The sequence below is a fragment of the Macrotis lagotis genome, chromosome 5, assembly GCF_037893015.1.
Source record: "Macrotis lagotis isolate mMagLag1 chromosome 5, bilby.v1.9.chrom.fasta, whole genome shotgun sequence".
Lineage (NCBI taxonomy): Eukaryota > Metazoa > Chordata > Mammalia > Peramelemorphia > Peramelidae > Macrotis > Macrotis lagotis.
Genome location: NC_133662.1, coordinates 192,076,149 through 192,081,728, shown reverse-complemented (window position 1 = coordinate 192,081,728; position 5,580 = coordinate 192,076,149).

Genomic DNA, 5,580 nt, shown 5'->3' with positions numbered 1-5,580 from the left:
GCGATGTATATACTAATTTCTTGGGACAGAATAGTCACTGATGAGTGGCGGCTTATTCTTTTTTTCTTCAAAGATTTTATTTTGAGTTTTATAATTTTTCCCCTAATCTTGCTTCCCTCACCCCCTACAGAAGGCAATTTGCTAGTCTATATATTGTTTCCATGGTATACATTGATCCAAATTGAATGTTATGAGAGAGAAATCATATCTTCTAAGGAAGAAAAATAAAGTATAATAGATAGCAGAATTACACAATAAGATTTTGATTAAAGGTAATGGTCTTTGGTCAAATTCCACAATTCTTTTTTGTTTTTGATTTTTAGGTTTTTCAAGGTAAATGGGGTTAAGTGGCTTGCCCAAGGCCACACAGCTAGGTAATTATTAAGTGTCTGAGACCGGTTTTGAACCCAGGTACTCCTGATTCCAGGGCCAGTGCTTTATCCACTGCATCATCTAGCCGCCCCAAAATTCCACAGTTCTTTATCTGGATACAGATGGTATTCTCCATTGCAGACAGCTCAAAACTGTCCCAGATTGTTGTACTAATGGAATGATCAAGTCCATCAAGGTTGATCATCACCTCCGTGTTGCTATTAGGGTGTACAGTGTTTTTCTGGTTTTGCTCATCTTGTTCAGCATCAGTTCCTGCAAATCCCTCCAGGCTTCCCTGAATTCCCATCCCTTCTGGTTTCTAATAGAACAATAGTGTTCCATGACATACATATACCACAGTTTGTTAAGCCATTCCCCAACTGAAGGACATTTACTTAATTTCCAATTCTTTGTGTGATGGCTTATTCTTTTTTATTTCTTTTTTTTTAGTTTTTTTTGCAAGGCAATGGGGTTAAGTGGCTTGCCCAAGGCCACACAGCTAAGTAATTATTAAGTGTCTGAGGCTGGATTTGAACCCAGGTACTCCTGACTCCAGGGCTGGTGCTTTATCCACTAGGCCACCTAGCCGCCCCTTTCTTTTCTTTTCTTTTCTTTTCTTTTTTTTTTTGATGGCTTATTCTTGAGAAACATTTTTGTAGTTGTGAATTTTGTATTTGCTTTGATTTATTGGAAGATTAAATTATCCCTTTGCTCTGTGAATTCAAATTTTGTTTAGAGTAAGTTTATTACAAAGTTTATGAAACTGGAATAAGAATATCAAAGATCATTACATAAGAATAATTGCATAGAATCTGATTGGTGAAGATTAAAAGAAGTTATTATACAGCTGATTTTGTCTATAAATGAAAGGGTAGAAGTACTTTACTCTCAAGGGGACCAGATAAATGTTTGAAGGTTACCTACTCATATTTGCATTCTATGGGGGTGGGGATAAGTCAGGAGGATATTTAAAGAGGAAGAAAGTTCAACATTTTCTCAAAGACTACCCTGGGCCCCTTCTATTTATAAACATGTGAGAAATCCTCAACATAATCTTTCCTCCCTTCAACTTTACTTTAAAAAAAAATCATTTCTTCTCCCAAATAATATAATGGCACAAATGAAGATAAGTAGGAAGAAGCACATAAGTATTCATTTCTAATTACAAAGACCACAACAAAGAACAATAAAGTAACAATCTTTGAATGTGTGTACACACACACAAACTGACATACAAATGCTAACATATGTAAGGGAGAGGCTGTTCAGAGAAGCTGATGAACTTGATGAACTCAATCAATTTGATGAGCTTGCATGAATCTTGGAGACAACTGATGGAGTGGGAATATGCTTACTGGTGTCTTGTTTAGAGGATGGAATAACTTCTTATTGGGATGCAAGAAGTAGGTTTATCTCCAAGACTACGGCCATACCTCAGAGATATTATAGGTTTGGGTCCAGATCATTGCAATAAAACTAATAAAACAATAATGCAAATATCCCAATACAGCAAGTCACAATTTTTTTTATTCCCAGTGCAAAGTCACAATTATGATAGAATAGCCTATTAAGTGTACAATAGTATTATGTTTTTAAAAAGCAATGTATACAATGTTAATGAAAAATACTTTATTGTGGGAAAAAATCAAACCCAACAGCCATCATCTGATCCTTAAGCAAGTCATAATCTTTTAATGACTGATCAGGGTCAGTTGTTACTGAAAGTTGGGGTGATGGTTCATGTGCTCTGACAATTAAAAAAAAAATAAGACAACAATGAAGTTTGTCCAGACTTACTGCCCATATTTTTTTTTCTTCTTACCTTTTTCCTAAGCAGAGGAAAACCCATCACAGAGTCTTTACTCACTCATAACTTTTGATTGGCCTTTTGATTGGCAGTACTGGACACAGGAAACCCTAGGTTTGAATAGTGTCTCAAATACCTACCAGTTGGGTGACTTTATATAAGTCACTTAACCACTGGGTCTTAATTTACTCTGAGTGCTGAGGGGTATATTCTCAATAAACTATAAGATTCCTTTTAGCTCCCTTCCTGGTACTGTGATCTTGGATTGAGGAAGGAAGATCTAAATTTTCTAGGCCCATATTCCCACAACCTAGCCTTGCAGCAATGAAGGAGGGGGAGCTTTGGGGGGGGGTTGGGGGAAGGGGAGTTGTTCTTAACAACACCAGCTTTGGAACTTGTCTCTCAAAGCAGATTCCTAAACTGGAATGTATGAACTTTTTTTTCAATATCTTGCTAATTGTATTTAGTTATAGCTGTTTCCTTTGTAAACCTGTGTATTTTATTTGATAGATTTAAAGGCATCAGAGAAAGGAACCATAGACTTCACCAGACTGCTAAAGAGGTCCATAATGCAAAAAAAAAAAAAAAAAAAAAAAAGGTTATAAACATCTCTAAGTTTAAGAATTTGGAAACTTTTTCTCTAGAAAGAAAAAGGGGCTCCTTGAAAAGTATGCCTTTTGATGAGGATTGGCCAAAATTCTTTGTGACTTTGAGTCTAGTATATGATCCTGTAGAGGATTTCAAAACCTTTTTGGTGTCATGGACCTTTTTGACAGTCTGGTGAAGACTGTGTACCTCTTCTTGGAATAACAAGGGATTCATCAGAATATTGGGGGTGTTGCCCCAATGACAATCTTTAGTTTTTTCAAGAAGAAAAATTATCAGTGGTTTATGGGTTTTCTGAAGCTGTTTATCTGTTTCTTGAGTTGGGGTGGGCGAGGTTTTCATCTTCTACATTTTCTGTAGGATGAAATTAAGGTATTCTCTACCACAAATGCATTTGTAACTTTGACTTGAAAGTATTTAGGAATTATGGACTTACAATTGTGAAAAATAAGACATGAGTATATATGGAGATTTTCCTAGAGTAAACCTGGGGTGGGGTTGATGGTTCATGTGCTCTCCATGAGAAATTCTGGTCACAGATTGCTGATTTTTTTTTTTGCTGATTCTTTTTAACTTCATTTTCACTTGTCTATTTTTCATCTTCCTAATCTTCCCTCTAACAAAGAGAAAAAATTAAGCTAAACAAATGCTTCAAACCTGTCTGGTGAACATTCCTTCCACTACATCTCTCTCTCTCTCTCTCTCTCTCTCTCTCTCTCTCTCTCTCTCTCTCTCTCTCTCTCAGAGACAATAGGAGTTAATCAACTTGGGCAGAATCACACAGGTAATAAGTGTCTGAGGTCAAATTTGAGTCCTGATTTCATGACTGGTGCTCTATCCATTGTGTCACCTAGCCATCCTATCCTTTACTATTCAATAAAGAATAAGAAAATATGTGTGATTAGTCCTCTGGAATAAAAAAAAATTGCATGCCTCTTAATTCTGATGTCTTTTACTATTGTTTTCCTTTACAGTATATGGTATTCTCTTGCATCTGCTTTTGTCATTCTACATCAGTTCATACAAATTTTCCTAAGCTTTCCTGAATTCATATGTTTTTTGTTTTGAAGATCTCTCAATACAGAGATTTCATACAGTCAAAACAGGACTCTGGGTTGCAAATTTTCTCCTAGAATTCTATTGCTGTCTACTCATATCTTGAAGACATTTCTTTTCAAAATCAGACTATTTTTCACTTAAAGCTTAAAGAGAATGGGGAAGGGATGTGATGCAGAGGAGATACACAGTATTAAACATACACTACATCTGTGCACCCCTCATTTCCCCCACCTACTTATATAAAAGGAAAAAAATCTGCTTTTTCTTTTAGGTCGATAGCTCTAAGTCAGGAGTTCTGAACTTTGCCACGAAATTTCATAAGGGACTATATCATTCTTTATAATTTTGTTCATTATTCACTTTGAAGGGAAATTCCTAGTCTTTCAATAGACTTACCTCCTTCTTCCTCTTTCTAGGGCTACTCCTTCCTCTTCTTTCTCTAATCAACACCCATAATACAGATCCACTTACTTTGGGTGTTCTTTCAAGTCATGATATCTTAGGATCTCCTCCTTCTCCTTTTGTGCCTCTTCCTTCTCTTTCCTCTCCTCTTCCTTTTCCTTCTCTTTCTACTTCTCTTCCTCCTCCTCCTCCTCCTTCTCTCTCTCTCTCTTTTTCTTTGTGTACCATCTTTGTCTCATCAGCTGCTATAGGTTCACTCTCTACTTGTTTAGTTCTTGTCTTTTGTTATGGAAGAACAAAATAGCATCATTTTGTTAGAGATGAGTTACAGTGTGACTGTGACTGATCAGACCAATCAATATGAGTTCAGAGTGTTCTACCACAGGTTGGGCACAAATAGTCCATGGGAACCCCTGGGGTGTTATTACCTCATGGCAGATCTATGACATCTAACTATGACTCAAATGTCACTCTGGAGCTCCTGTAGCATATCACAAAAACTTCTGAAATCCAACAGTTACAAAATGGAACTCATCTTTCTTTTAACCCTTCATCCTTTTCCTGCTGGAATAGATGGGGGAGCTTTCTTAATTCTATGGAGAATATCCACATCTTTCCAGTCACCCAATTTTTTCACCCTCCACCTCATACCCCATACTCTAACCTTCCTTGTCTTTAGCATTCAGTTGACAAGTCTTGGTCTGTGCACCCCTACAATTTCCCTCATTTTCTGTGAGAAAAACCAGAAGAGTCTATTGGACCTTTAAAGTCTTTCATTATCTAACAGAAATTCACATTCCTAGGTTAATTGACTTTGAATCTTGTGGTAAGAATAACTACCAAAAAGCCTTCCCTCTTCCCTCATATTTGGACTGGGATAATTCTTTCCTTTAAAGGGTATTGAGACTGACAGGTTAGGAAACTCAGTTTCAGGTCCTTGGCAGAGCTTTTCAGTCTCTTGAGTATACAAAAACCCCTGTTCCCAGAAGCTCTGTGGAGGTTCACCAAAGGCTATTTCCCAAAGGCAGTAGAGAGGAGCTCAACTAGATTAAGGCTATATCCTCACTGAATATATTTTCCTGACTTTTTCTTCTCCTTTAGTGATCTGATAAATGGACTATCTCATTTGGTAGGAAACTTGGAACTTGTATGATATAAGTCAGCTTGTTTTGTCCCATCCTGACTCTCAATGCCCTCCCACCACATTTTCCCACTAGACCCCCACCTTCAGCAGCACTGGAACAGGGATTCCTACCCCACCTGTCTGTAGTCTAGTGTCTCCTTGGGGAGACGTGGGCTATCTATATGTCCTGGAATACTTTTCTTTCTTCTAC